This window comes from Dipodomys merriami, unplaced genomic scaffold (assembly GCF_024711535.1).
Source record: "Dipodomys merriami isolate MVZ:Mamm:240054 unplaced genomic scaffold, mDipMer1.0.p SCAF_14, whole genome shotgun sequence".
NCBI lineage: Eukaryota > Metazoa > Chordata > Mammalia > Rodentia > Heteromyidae > Dipodomys > Dipodomys merriami.
In genome coordinates, this window is record NW_027202715.1 from 36,407,068 (window position 1) to 36,421,745 (window position 14,678).

Consider the following 14,678-nt stretch of genomic DNA (forward strand, 5'->3'; position numbering starts at 1 on the left):
TTTTTATATTTACTTACTTAGTTTTTTGAGATAGGGTTTTACTGTATAGCCCAGGTTGGCCTTGAATTCAGGATCTTCTTGCCTCAGCCTTCTAAGTGCTGGTATTATAGTCAGGTATCAATACATTCTGCCTAATGTCTTGATTTTTAGTATGATCATATCTGAAAGTTATGATCAACCAGAATTCATTAGGCAACCTCACCTAAACAAAACACAGTCAAGAATCAGGGAACAAAAGAAGATCCTTTTTTCAGTGCCTGTGAGAATCCTGTGAACCAAGTCCTCCTGTGTATGATAGCTTAGTACATTCCTGGATTAGTGATTCTTTAATCTATCAAAACAAGGTGAATTCTACCGTGTGTAGCCACAACACAGCTGTAGGCTTTCAATTTGCTTTCTGCCTTGTTGCCCAGCAAATTATGTGTTCCTCAATTCCTTTCTAAGAACTCTGAGGATTTTAAAGAAGTTTCAAGAATGGACTCAATTTTGTCATCTGAACTCATGTTCTTTCATGTGTTTGCTTAGGACATAGCTGAATCGAGGACCAAGTGTTGAAAGATCAGAGTTCAATGGAATGGCTCCAGTCTTTCCCAATATGGCCCTTGGATTTTTCACCCATGGGCAGGGTGGTCTTCCACACTAGGTATTATGAAAATCAAATGTGGTAATGTGTGAAAAAGTCCTTTAGGAATGATGGGATACTACACGAATGCAAGCGTTTTATAATGGGTTTGGCAGCAAGAATTCTCTTGTGCCAACACGATGCTAATCGTTATAGCTGACATGTACCACACATGTGTGCATGGGACCAGGAAGTAGGCTAACGTCTTCACGTGCTATCCATATACATACATGGGGTTAACTTCCATCAAGTCCCAGTTAACAAATGAAGAAACTAAAGATGGTAAATAACTTACTCCAGCTAAGGTTACAGAGCCAGCAACTACTTGAGCCAAGATGTGAGCCCGTGTCAGACTCAGCTCTGCCTCTGGTGTATATTTCACATTCTTTACAGAATATCAAAGAAAAGGCCAGGCAGAGCTGAAGGATGTAATCAATATGTTTAAAAGAAGTCGATTGGTCTGAAGTAACACCCGGACCCATTGGAGCTGGTTCAATTCTGGCTGTTAGTGCCTCTTTCCAAACTCCATCTTCAGTGACATCTATTTCAACACTTGGGAATCAGCTACAAAGAGAAGATTTACACCGTAGAAACCAGAAAATTCCCTTAATCATGGCCTTTCCTTCTGCTCCTCCCCCTCCCCCAGCCTGTTGGACATTCATCAGTGTAACTCTGGCTAAAAAACTTCTATTGGCAAATGGAATTAGTAGTAATATTTGATAACAATAAACATTTTCTCTCTACTTACAAACTGCACATGTAAATCTGAAGATGGAAGAGGGCTCATCTTGGCAAGTCTCAGCTTTAAAAAGAACAGAGGAGAATTCTAACAGGAATGAAGCTGAGATTTGAAGCAGCTTCTGGCTTGGCACTTTCCTGGCCCCAACTGCCATTCTTCAAACCACATGCTGAACCGTGAGATGGTCCTATCCCATTTCATCCTTCATTGGGCAGGCATTAGGAACTGTTTATTCCCCAAGCTTTAAGAGTGAAGAAAGGGAGACATAGAGAAGTTAGGTAACTAGTCTGACCTTCCAAGTGACCAAGCCAAGAAGGTGGTGTCTCATTCTAGAACTTAGCCATCTTAACGACAAAGCTTTATGACTTCACTGTTTCTTAGTTACTGCTGCCAAAGAGCTTCCTCGATATCCTGGTGAAAAGTTAAGGCAGCTGAACAAAACAAGGCTGATGCATATTGGTGATTTGCTCAGGTGAACTCAGAAGCAAGTATCTCTGGCATCTTCTCAATGATGTCTATTTACCTATTCTGACTCAATATAAAGGTTCATAACTTAATACGAACCTTATTTTTCCCCTAAGATTGGCATTTCCATAAGCAGTTGGAACTTCCATAAGCCTGAAGGAACATGCCAAGAAGAAAATAATCAAGAGGACAAAATCAAGGACAGAAGAAATCAACACTGACGAAAATAAAATAGAAAAAAAAGTGTCTTGAGTTGAGACAGCACCATGATACACCAAAGGAAGAGGGAAAATAGAACCAGTGTCTATCCCAAAAAGAATTTGGGGAAATAATACAGCCCATATACAGCCAAGGCACTGGTGGCTCATGTCTGTAATCCTAGCTACTCAGGAGATTGAGATCTAAGGATCACTGTTTAAAGTTAGCCCTGGCAGAAAAGTCTGGGATCTTTATCTTCAGTTAACCACAGAAAAGTTGGAAATGGAGGTATGTCTTGAACAAAAAAAGACAAGCCAGAACATGAGGCCCTGAGTTCCAGCCCTAGTGCTATCTCACACACACACATACACACACACACACACACACACACACACACACACACACACACACACACACACATACACATGCACATGCACACGCACAGCCCCATAATACTAGCAAGGTCTGAGAGAAAAGCTAGGACTCAGACTCTTCTTTTGTACATGAAGAAATAAGCTTCAGGAAGGTAAACAGACTTGCTTAAGGTCATGGATAGTAACTTCGTGGAGACCACAGCAATTGCTCCTCAGTTGGGTTGTATTATGGGCTTTATTTTTCTTAGCATTTTCCCCACTTATCCCTTTATAATTACTCTACTTAAGCAATATAGATTATTCATTCAGAGCTGGAACATCATTTTCTTATTTCACTGAGTTTAAATAGAGATGACAGGGCCTATTCTTAATGTTTAACAATCAAAACCAATTATGACTCTTTCTTCCCTCCCTGCAGAAAAACACACTGTCCTTTTAGAATGTGGTGTTTTTATTTTATGACAGCAATGGACCAATGAGAACAATAATATGGCAATAAGACCTCCAGAGAAGATGTATACTAAATATAAGCAAGTAAGCCCAGATATTCACGGCTGTAGAAACAGTACCATGGATACAAAATAAAGAACAAAAACAGCTCAAAGACACGGAACCCTTGGGCATGAGTCAGGGCACAATCGTTTAAGTTCAGCCCACAGTTAAGAGCAGCTGCAACAAGCTCAATTTCCTCCTGCCCCTTGGAGGGCATTGGCAAATCTCTAGATACTCCCTTGGTACTGAATCTAAATTCCCAGCCTGCTCAGACTGTGCTTGGGTAAACCAAAAAATATTCCTACTTTATCTGTAGCAGAAGAAAACTGAACCAAGAGCTACACTAAGCATTAGTTTCCACTAAGTATCTACCCATCTATTCATCTATCCATCCCTCCATCCATCCCTCCTTTCATCAAACATCATGAATTCTCTTCATGTAGGTATTCTAGTAAACCTGTGAATAACTTTCTGATGGGAATGATAGCTAAGTCTTGTTTTTTGGACTTTTTTTTTTTTTTTTGCCACAGCTCACCTTCTGAGTAGCCAGGCATGAGCCAGTGGCACCCAGCATTTTATGTAGTGTGTGTGTGTGTGTGTGTGTGTGTGTGTGTGTGTGTGTGTGTGTGTGTTTCTTAGCAAAACCTATAGTGAGTCTGTAAAGTACCAGGCTGGAGATTTAATCAGTACTAGAGCACTTGTCCAGCATGTACAGGACCCTGGGTTCAATTCTTAGCATGCACACACACACACACACACACACACACACACACACACACACACACACACACACACACACACACACACACACACACACACACACACACACACACACACACACACACACACACACACACACACACACACACACACAATGCTGAGTGCCAGTGGCTCATGCTTGGCTACTCAGGAAGTGAGCCCTGGATATCCTAGTTTGAAGCTAGGCCAAGAAGACAAATCCAAGAGACTCTTATCTCCAATTAACCAGGCAAAAGATGGAAGTGGAGGTGTGGCTCAAGTCTGGTAGAGAGCCAACATTGAGAGAAAACCCCAAGTGAGTGTAAGACCCTGAGTTCAAGCTGCAATAGTGCTGCCAAAACAAACAAACTAAAAACACTATAAAAAGGAAGAACCAATTAAAATCTAACCAATAAGAGAGAACATCAAACAATGAAAATCGCAGTGCGGTGACTAGTATGAAAAATAAACAGGAAAATCAGTGGATGGAGTTTTGCTGGTGTCTCTATGGCGATTTTCAGTGCCAATCTCTTGGCAACAAGACAGCTCCTGAGTGTTGAAGCAATGACTCATTAAAAGTCGCAACAGGTACTTGAAACTATTTTTGCTGCCATGAATTGACAAGAAGCAGGAGAGAATCCTGGCGTCTGTGCTTCAGTTTTGTGTTTGGTATTGTTCTAAGCTGTTCTTTCCACAGTCATGTTGCAATCACCTTGTCGTTCCAGGAAAGACAGGATTGACTGATAACATCTTTATGGCAAGGAGCTAACACTATCTTTAAGGAACAGCAGAGCTTTGTGGGACAGATCACCCCAAAATGAGGATAATTCCCAGTGATGATTAGGCTTTCCCCTGGAGCCAGAGAAATCATCTTACAGAAACCAGATTGCTCCCCTCAAATGACAGAGATAACGACTCTGGAATCAAGGAAAACCAAAACTGAGGGAATAGCCAGTCAGGCCACTCCTGTAACCCGGACTCTTAAACTATACATACATACCTTAGTTCCCTGCCCCTAATTCTTCCTCCACTTAAACCCCACGTCTCATGTCTATATGATGAAGATGGCTGAAGATGAACTAAAATGCTGTCTTTCGGTGCATCATGCCACCTAATCTCTGTCTCTGCTATATTTCTATCCTAATAAACTTTCTATCACCTTGACTACATCCACACCTTGCCTAAACTCTCATAGTGGTTGAAAGAATCGATATTGATTAGCTGTGCTAAATTTCCAGTAACAGTTGAATATGGAGATCAATCTTAAAGGAACTGAATGATGATGATCATAAGAGGATAAGAGCAGGTCCTAAGGTCATAAGACTAGGGTCTTGATCCCATGGGATAAGGTCCTTATAAAAGGAGATGCCAGGTTGAGTGTACCCAAGGAAGGCCATGTGAGGTTATATAATGCAAAGGACTTGTTCTCCGACTTCAAGAACTGTGAGCAAATAAATCTCTTCTGTTTAAGTCACTCAGCTTGAGAATCGCAGTTCAAAGCCAGCCTAGGCAGGAAAGTCCATGAAACTCTTTTTTTTTTGGGGGGGGGGTCCAGTCGTGGAGCCTGAACTCTGGGCCTGGGCGCTGTCCCTCAGCTCTTCAGCTCAAGGCTAGTGCTCTACCACTTGAGCCACAGCACCACTTCTGGCTTTTTTTTTTCTTTTTGCTTATGTGGTGCTGAGGAATTGAACCCAGGGCCTCAGGCATGCAAGGCAAGTGCTCTACCACTGAGCCACCTTCCCAGCCCCATGAAACTCTTATCTCTAATAAACCACCAGAAAACCGGAAGTGGTGCTGTAGCTCAAGTGGTAGAGTGCTAGCTTTAAACTGAAGAGCTGAGGGACAGCGCTCAGGGCCAGAGTTCAAGCCCCACAACCGACCCAAAAAAAAAAAAAATTAAGTCTCTCAGTTTGTGGTTCTGTGTTTAAAGTTCAGACTCTGGCATTTTGGACCTGCATTTGTAGAAGATTGCAGTGTTGTTTGTGAGTTTTTCCAGTAAATATGTAAAATGTGAAACAAGAGGCCCACAGGTAACTTACTGAGATATGGAACATGAAGCATTCTATCCCGCATTGTAAGCTGAATCTGTTTCCTGCTTTGTAAAGACCAATGATAGTCTCACCTGGCTGGGAAGGACAGCACCCAGACATGGATAATCCCAGCCATTTTGGAGGTCAAAATGAAAGGAATGCCTTGAACTATGAGTTCAAGGCCAGCCAGAGCTACATAGTGAAACCTCATCGCTCTCTCTCTTAAAAAAAAAAGAGAGGGTATAAATAAAATGAGGAATATATCTTTCAGAAAGCTGAATACAGTACATAGACCCCTTCCAGGGCACTGCCAGGCACAAGTTAAGCTGTTAACTCCCTTCACTACATTATTAAATAAGAAGTTTACAGGTTGAGTTTTGTTGGATTTGTAGTGTCTGAAAAATTGAGGAGCTAGTAGGTAACAGTAAGGGCATTATACATATTCCAGATTTTAACTTCTGAAAAATCAAAACATCAGGGAGTAAACAATCTGAATTTCTTCTGTGGCAGCCAACAACTCTAAGTGGGTGGCATCTGCCCCTTGGAATGAACAGGTGTTATTCCATTTGTCACAGGCCACACCTAGGGTCCTCTGTTCCTTTCTGGCACCTACCTGGCCCTTGGGGCTTCAGTCCCTGATATGGGACATCGCTCTCTTGTTCTTGAATTGAAATCACCTTCAGCATGCTTTCCAGAAGCTCCAGAACTAGGACCACACAGTAGGACCTCAGAGATGCTTTAGGGGACTCTGGAGAGCCTCAGTGTTTAACCTGGTGATGGAAGACATCTTGGTAAGGCGCTGTGCCCAGGAAGGGCATCCTTCTGTACCTTTCTGAGATCCTCCCATCCTGCCCTACTGGGACGATCCCCATGGATGACAGCTTGTAGCCCTGAGGCCAAGCAGTGAATTTGATGATGATGATAATCATTTACTTAATTATGGAGAACTACATGTACCCCGCTCCCCAGTTCATGCCAGTCATGGAGAATCTTCACATCATTTTTAAAATCAGTTCTAAGGACTGAACTCCAAGTTTTGCTAAGCAAAGGGCTAGGCAAGTGCTTTACCAGCACACACACACACACACACACACACACACAGCCCTCTGATGCTTTAAATTTTGAGTCTGAGTCTTGCTAAGTTGACCAGTCTCACCTTTAACTTGTAATTCTATTGCCTTTGCTTCCCTATAACTGAGATTACAAGTATGTGCCTCCATGCTCAACTCTTCCACACTGTTTGAAGTATGTATCACAGGTCCATAATCTGAATCAATTAAAAGTTTTCTAGCAATGGAATCTAATATGGACCAACATGAAGCTATATTACACACACACACACACACACACACACACACACACCACACACACACACACACAGAGTCCTAATTTTTCCTACTTAGTGTAAATGTCCTCCCTCCCTCCCCATTTTGCTGCAGAAATTCTAATGCACTTGATTCTTGTCCTAGATGTGGCCTAGTATTCACATGGAGGGTTGACAAGTGACCCCAAGGGTTTCACAGAATGTACTGGGAATGTGTAGGACATATGGAAATCTGTCCTACATATATCCTAGAGTGCAGATGAGTACACTGAATCCTTGAGCAAATAGAAAAGAAAATTTATGAAAGTGTTTGTATCATGATTCTATATTTGTGTGGGGCTTTAACTCAGGGCCTGGGGTACTATCTCTTAGGTTTTTCATTCAAGGCTAGCACTGTACCACTTGAGCCGTAGATCTACTTCCAGTTTTCTGGTGGTAATTGGAGATCAGAGTCTTATGGACTTTCCTACCCCAGGTTGGCAGCGATCCTCAGATCTGAGCCTCTTGAGCAGCTAGGATTACAGCGTGAGCCACCAGCACCTGGGCAGATCTGTGGTCTCTGGTATCACTCTTTCTTGGGGATGGGTACTTAGGGCTGGGAGAGTAGTCCTCCCTCTTATCCTAATAGATTTCTTCACTGCAAAGCAAAGGCCTGGCCCTTTTTATCTCTTGGCCTGCAGCCCAACCAAGACATCAGGACATCTTTGAAAAGGTGTTTACTGTCCCCTACCTCCTGCTTCCCAGGAAAGCTTCAAAATGTCCATTTTCAGGTGATTGCAGGCATTTTCTAGGACCTCAGCTCAGTGGCCTGTCTCACTAGCTTCCTGCTGTAAAGATTTCTGCAAGTAGGTGTGACATTTCTTCAGGGGGCTTTTATCCCCAATAGGTCTGAACCCAGTAGGCTCCAGTTCTTGTTAATGAGATTGGTCCCTCCTCCTTCCTTCCATTGTTCATGGATCATTGTCCCCTCATTCAGGGATCACAAGAGAAATCACAGGAATTTCTGGCTGCCTGTGCTTGTGAACCCTGGTTTCACTACAAGAGAATTGAAGGCCTGGCAGAACAAGCTATTCAATAGACCAAGAAAGGTGTGGCTCATTCTCATGACTGTGTATTTCAACCCAGTGGCTGAGGAAAAAAAAAAAAAAGTTCACTACTACCCAGTGCAGTGATTCAGAAAGTCACTTGACAGTAGTGGCAGTCACTCAGGATCTCACTATCCACAGAGGCGTCATGGGCCCAGAAGAGCAAGACTATGGGCAAAACATTTGACCTCACTGATTAGGATCTAGAGGCAGGATAACAACCTGATAACAACCTTAAAGTTCTCCACATCTCTTAAGGACTGCAAGGAGAATGTCATCTCTGACTGGATGTAACAATTTTATAAACATCACACATTATGGTATAGGCCTGAGGGCAGTGGATGAAGAAGAGAGGCTTCAAGAAGTCAGTTCTACAGAGATGAGAACAAAAGTTCAGTGGATTGGACTGTAGCAGACCTTCACAATATGCAAGGCTTACTTGTGTATTTCCAAAGCTTAGTTCTTCTTGCTTCAAAATGATTGTGAGTGCCCAGGGTTACAAAAATGATCAGGGACTTTTGTTTCTGGGTGTCATTTTAAGGGGATTTTTCGTGTGTGTGTGTGTGTGTGTGTGTGTGTGTGTGTGTGTGTGTGTGTGTGTGTGTGTGTCTTAAGATTATGACCAGCACAAAGAATACAAGGGAATAAAAATGAAGGGTAACAACAGAGAGCAGAAACAAACCTGCACCTACTGGTAGTGAGGTTAACAGATTACAACCATGCTTCTTTACCATGGCAATTATTACCTTGGACATCTGTGAAAGGAATAATGAACGCCATAAATCTAGCAGATGTGAAAAAGAACCAAATAGAACTTCTATACATAGAACAGGTAGGAACCAAGATTAAGCACAGCACAGATGAGCAGACACCTGTGAGTAGACCAATTGAGTCATCTAGAACTTGGTCATGGTCTGTGCATCACAGATGTCAAACTAGATCCAGAATATGAACAAAGAATTCGCCAACTCAAGAAGGAGTTTTGAAAATCAGCTGTATCATTGAAGGCCAATTCAGTGTTCCAGTTTTCAGGTTTACAAACTCTCTTTGTGAGAGGCAAGACAGATTATTAAAAGCAAAGGATCATGAGGAATAAATGGAAATACACATCAAAGCCCAGAATCATAGAACTTGATGCTTGGAAGAAATCACAGATCTACTAGAGTGCACCCTCATTTACAAAAGAGGACACCAGTGCTGAGACCCCCCCAGAGGGATCTGCTTGGCCTCTACTTTGTGACTAGAACCACACAACCAGCTGAAGCAACCTGAAGCTGCCCTGACTCAGTTCCTACTCACTCCCTAACACTTAAACACACACACACACACACACACACACACACACACACACACACACACACACACACACACACACAACATATGCATACATATACCATACATAAGGATGTATATCCTTATTTACATGGGGAATGCTGGTTGGGAAAATTAAAATAGAAAGAGGTGAGGGCTAGTTAAAGGAAAGGAAAATGAGCCTGCCAGGCAGGGCTTGGAGGACATGAACTTTTTACCAGAATCCCAGCCATTGGGCCTGACTCTGGATCCTAAGGCTGGCCTGCATTAAGAGAAAAATGACATAATAATATGAAAATGGAAAAAAATTAATTTGTTTATAATTTGGGTCAAAACCGGGAGCGATGAATGCTTAATCTGGTTCTCCCTGGCTCCTAGCAGACCCAATTTATAGAAAAGACGAAAGAAAAGCCAGGACCAAGCATGTGGTCAGGAAATCTGCCAGTGGCCCATCCTGAGACCCAGCATGGAATTTTCCAAGTGGAATCCTAACTCTCCACTCCCTCCTCTTAGACAGTATTTCAACTACTGATACTAACTGTAGGCATCAACTGTTTTGACATGGAAAGACTGTTCTGACATGGAAAGAGTATTCGAATGAAGAACAAGAGCTAGCAAACAACAGAATAAAACATACACTGCACAAGGCGTCGGTGGCTCACACCTGCAACCCTAGTTACTCAGGAAGCTGAGACCTGAGGATCACCATTCAAAGGCAGCCTGGGCAGGAAAGTCCATGAAATTTATCTCCAATTTATCTGCAGCAAAATGCCAGCAGTGGAGCTGTGGCTCTAGTGGTAATGTATCAGCCATGGATTAAATAAATACATACATACATACAAATTTTTAAAAAAGGAAAAGAAATGAGCAAGAACACAAGGCCTTGACTGAGTTCAAGCCCCAGTAGTATGGACTCACGTGTGCGCATGAGCACACACGCACATACACTGCTCCCTCATTACTGAAAGAACTTACTATGTATGTCCGTGCATGTATACATGGGTTATCATGAGGCAGAAGAACTGACATTAAATTCTAGGGTGAAAGTTGACTTTCCCATTTTTTTGTCCTGCTTTAAGGTTTTTAACAAGCACTCTGGTGATTTTTTTTTCTTTAAGTTCCTTTCCTCCAAATGGCCTGATCTTAGACACCTCGCATTTTGTCTATTACATCTATTCTCACTCTGTGTGCCTTCTACTATTTTCCGACTGGCATTTTTCTAGGGAACCCAGAGTCTGACTCTTCAACTACCTGGGCACATCTCTGGCTCTAAGGAAATCCCTTTGGGGGGGGGCGGTGTATCTCCTCCAGGTGTGATCAGGCATTGTGAAGAGAGAGACCAGCAGGAGATTTTTGTTCTGCCTCCTCTGCTGCCCAGACTAATTTTCTTTGCCTAAAAACTTGTTTGTAATGGAGATGGTAATGGAGAGGGAGCCACAGGGCCACCAAGTGTCCTGCCTGGACCTTGGAAACAGGGGTGGGAGAGGATTAGGGAGGCCCTAGACCTCCACCTGGGGCACCCACCACGGGCCAAGGGTCAGGCCTGGCTTTCTTCCCCTCCTCTTGGACCAGGAAGGAGGTGGAAATAATTAACACCTAAGTGGAAACTCTCACTGGGGTAGCAAACTCCTCTAGGAATTTGCATCTTAAAGCCTAGTCGCTAATTGTCAAATGCAAGGCTTTGTCTCTCTGGAAAGAAAAGGCAAGCAATGGAAATCAAGTAAAGATAGGAGGGGGGTCCTTTTTGTATCCTGACCCCCAAACATTCTACTTCCCAGCCTGCAACAGATTTAAAAAAGAAAAAAAAAAGAGCTGAATTGGAAGACAGGGGTTTGACCCAGATCAACTGACTTCCTGGCACACTAATCCAGGTCTCTGGAAGCCTATCTCCTGTCTGTAACCTGGGACCTTGTCTCTTCCCCCCAAAAGCTGGCCAGGTCCCCAAGCCCCAAGACAGCAGAAAAGGCTGCCCAAGCTGGAAGAACTTCTCAATATAGCACGTGTGTGTGTGTGTGTGTGTGTGTGTGTGTGTGTGTGTGTGTGTGTGTGTGTACATGCATCTGATCTTGGGGATTTGGCTCAGGACCTGGGTGCTGTCCCTTAGCTTTTTCACTTAAGGCTGGCACTCTACCACTTGAGCCATAGCTCTACTTCCAGCTTTTTGCTGGTTAACTGGAGTTAAAAGTCCCCTATACTTTCATACCTAGGTTGGCTTCAAACTGCAATCCGCAGATGTCAGCTTCCCGAGTAGCTAGGATTACAATAGCCTTTGGCACCTGACTATAGCGCTAATTTTTTTTAATGGATGAAACATGTATAAAAAATTCAAAAATCGGGGCTGGGAAAGTGGCTCAGTGGTAGAGTGCTTGCCTTGCATGCCTGAGGCCCTGGTTTGATTCCTCAGCACCACATAAGCAAAAAGAAAAAAGCTGGAAGTGGCGCTATGGCTCAAATGGTAGAGTGCTTAGCCTTGAGCTGAAGAGCTGAGGGACAGCGCCCAGGCCCAGAGTTCAGGCCCCACAACTGGACCCAAAAAAAAAAAAATTCAAAAATTCTGAAGCAAACAGCACATGTCCCTTCAACCCTGCAGTCTTCACTTCTGTATGTGCACATGTAGATGAACAATATGTGAATATGTGTGTGTGTGTGTGTGTGTGTGTGTGTGTGTGTGTGCATTAACGGCAGCCCATTGAATACTCCATCATCTTGCTTTTTTTTTTTTTTTTTTTGGTCGTGGGGCTTGAACTCTGGGCCTGGGCACTGTCCCTGAGCTCTTCAGCTCAAGGCAAGCACTCTACCACTTGCGCCACAGCACCACTTCCAGTTTTCTGGTGGTTTATTGGAGATAGGAGTCTCATGGTCTTTCCTGCCCGGGCTGGCTTTGAGCCATGATCCTCAGATCTCAGTCTCCTGAGTAGCTAGGATTATAGGCGTGAGCCACCAGCACCTGGCTCATCTTGCTTTTTAGTTATACTTTTCAAGCTGCTACTTGTGAGGTCTTGTGAATATTATTTTTTTGTGCTCCAATTCCTCTGTAAGAAGTAGAATAATAGAAATCCTTTTAAGAGGAAGATGAACTGTTAGGTAGATAGGGATAAAAAGTAGCAGACAGGGCTGGGAAGGTGGCTCAGTGGTAGAGCACTTGCCTTGCATGCATGAGGCCCTGGGTTCAATTCCTCAGCACCACATAAGCAGAAAAGAAAAAAGCCGGAAGTGGTGCTGTGGCTCAAGTGGTAGAGTGCTAGCCTTGAGCTGAAGAGCTGAGGGACAGCGCCCAGGCCCAGTGTTCAGGCCCACCACCGGACCAAAAAACAAAAACAAAAACAAAAACAAAAAAAAACAAAAAGTAGCAGACATAACATCTGGCAGATGTGTCCCATTGTGGCACATCTTGCTCCCATAATGCCTTGGGGCTCCTGCTCAACCTCTGCTTCTTCCCATAATGCTGTGAAGCCTGTCTCAACTGCTTCTTCTTCCTATAATGTCCTGGGATCCTGATCAACCAATGAAAAGAGCTGGAGCGGTGCAGGCACAAGACAATCAAACAATCAGCATAAAGCCCAGGGGAGGAGATATAGGAGGAGCCTGCTCTATAATAATCTTCTACTGGACTTTTCCCTGGGGCTCATCAGAGGAGGGAGAATATTGCTACTTCCTTTTCATGACTTTCTTTTCACTTTCAAATAAACTTACTCTGCTTCCCCTAAACACTTTCCTGCCTCTTAATTCTTTAATTGGTGGGGAAAAAACAAGTCTGTTCCCCTAGACAGCATGGGCTGTGGTCAGGATCAAAGGTTGAGTCATAATGCTATTAAGCCAGTGCCTAGCATGTGCCCAGAAACTGGTATTGTAGGGTTCAAAAAAACAATAAAGACTTGTACCCTGAGATCATCCAAGAAAACTCCAGGATCTTGAATCTTTGTGTTGTAGTTGTGTATGTGTGTGTGTGTGTGTGTATTTGAGGGAGATTGATTCTGGACACTGATACATTGATGTGATATAATACAAAAACAGCAGCTTCTATCTACCAGGTACCGCACTGCTCAGGCCCTTGATACACCTTGGCAAATACTTTCCACATAGCTTTGAAAACAGGTGTTTTTACTGAATTACTCATTTATTGGCACACAGTTGTTAAAACTCATTCTTCCCTTGCTGGGTGCTGGTGGCTCACGCTTTTAATCCTAGCTACTCAGGAGGCTGAGATCTGAGAATCACAGTTCAAAGCCAGCCTGGGCCAGAAACTCTGTGAGACTCTTCTCTCCAATAAACCACTCAGAAAACTGGAAGTGTCACTGGGACTCAAGTGGTAGAGCTCTAGCTTTGAGCTGAAGAGCTGAAGGACAGCGCCCAAGCCCAGAGTTCAAGCCCCACAACTGAAAACAAACTCATTCTTCCCATGCATGATCAAATATTGTCTTTATTTTTCACAAGGGTGACACACTGCCTTGTTCCTCAAACATGGCATGCAAAACTTTGGTTGGCTGATGTTCTCCCATCCATCTCCAAGTTATCAGCTCAGCATTGGCCTAGGTTTGATGATTTGTGCCTTGGGGTCAGCTGGTTTTCTGTGGCTGGCCTTGAAACTCTCATTTGCACTTTTTAATTCTTCGGGAATCATCAGTCTCGAGGGAACTGCATATAATGTCAGAACTGAAGAGGGTGAAAGGTTTGTTGATCCCGTGGGAAGAGTGACAATCAGGTTGGGTGATGGTGTTCATGCCTGTCATCCTAGCTACACACTGGAGGCTGAAATGGAGAGAGGTTCATGGTTCCAGGCTAGCCTAAGCCAAAAAAAAAAAAAAAAAAAAGTCTACAAGGCTCCTTCCTAATGGAAGGAACTGTGGTGGGGGAAGGGGTCATCCCAGCTATAGAAGGAAGGATCACGGTCAAGACTCAGGCCCATGTGAAAAGTGAGACCCTACCTCAAAATAAGGGCTAGAGGTGTGATTCATCTGGTTCATGTATGCTAGCATCCACAAGGCCCCACATTCAAATCCGCAAAACGAGTGACATGCATTTAAGAAGCTTTTCTTTGCTCTCCATTGTAGGAGTTTGGAGTTCCAGGAAGCATAGTGAGAGCCAAGTCATGAGACCCTAGGATCACTTGGCACAGACAAGTGTTTGGTGACATTAAGCTGGCGTGGGTTTGTTCCTTCTCTCTAGTGAAGAAGGCAGTCCAGGATCCGCACGGAACCTGGAAAGCTCAGTGAGTTTGTGCTTCTGGCCACTTGCTGCAGGACTGGCAGGAAATTTGTTAGCTGTGCCTTTGCTGGATGTGCCTGGAATTATTTCCACTG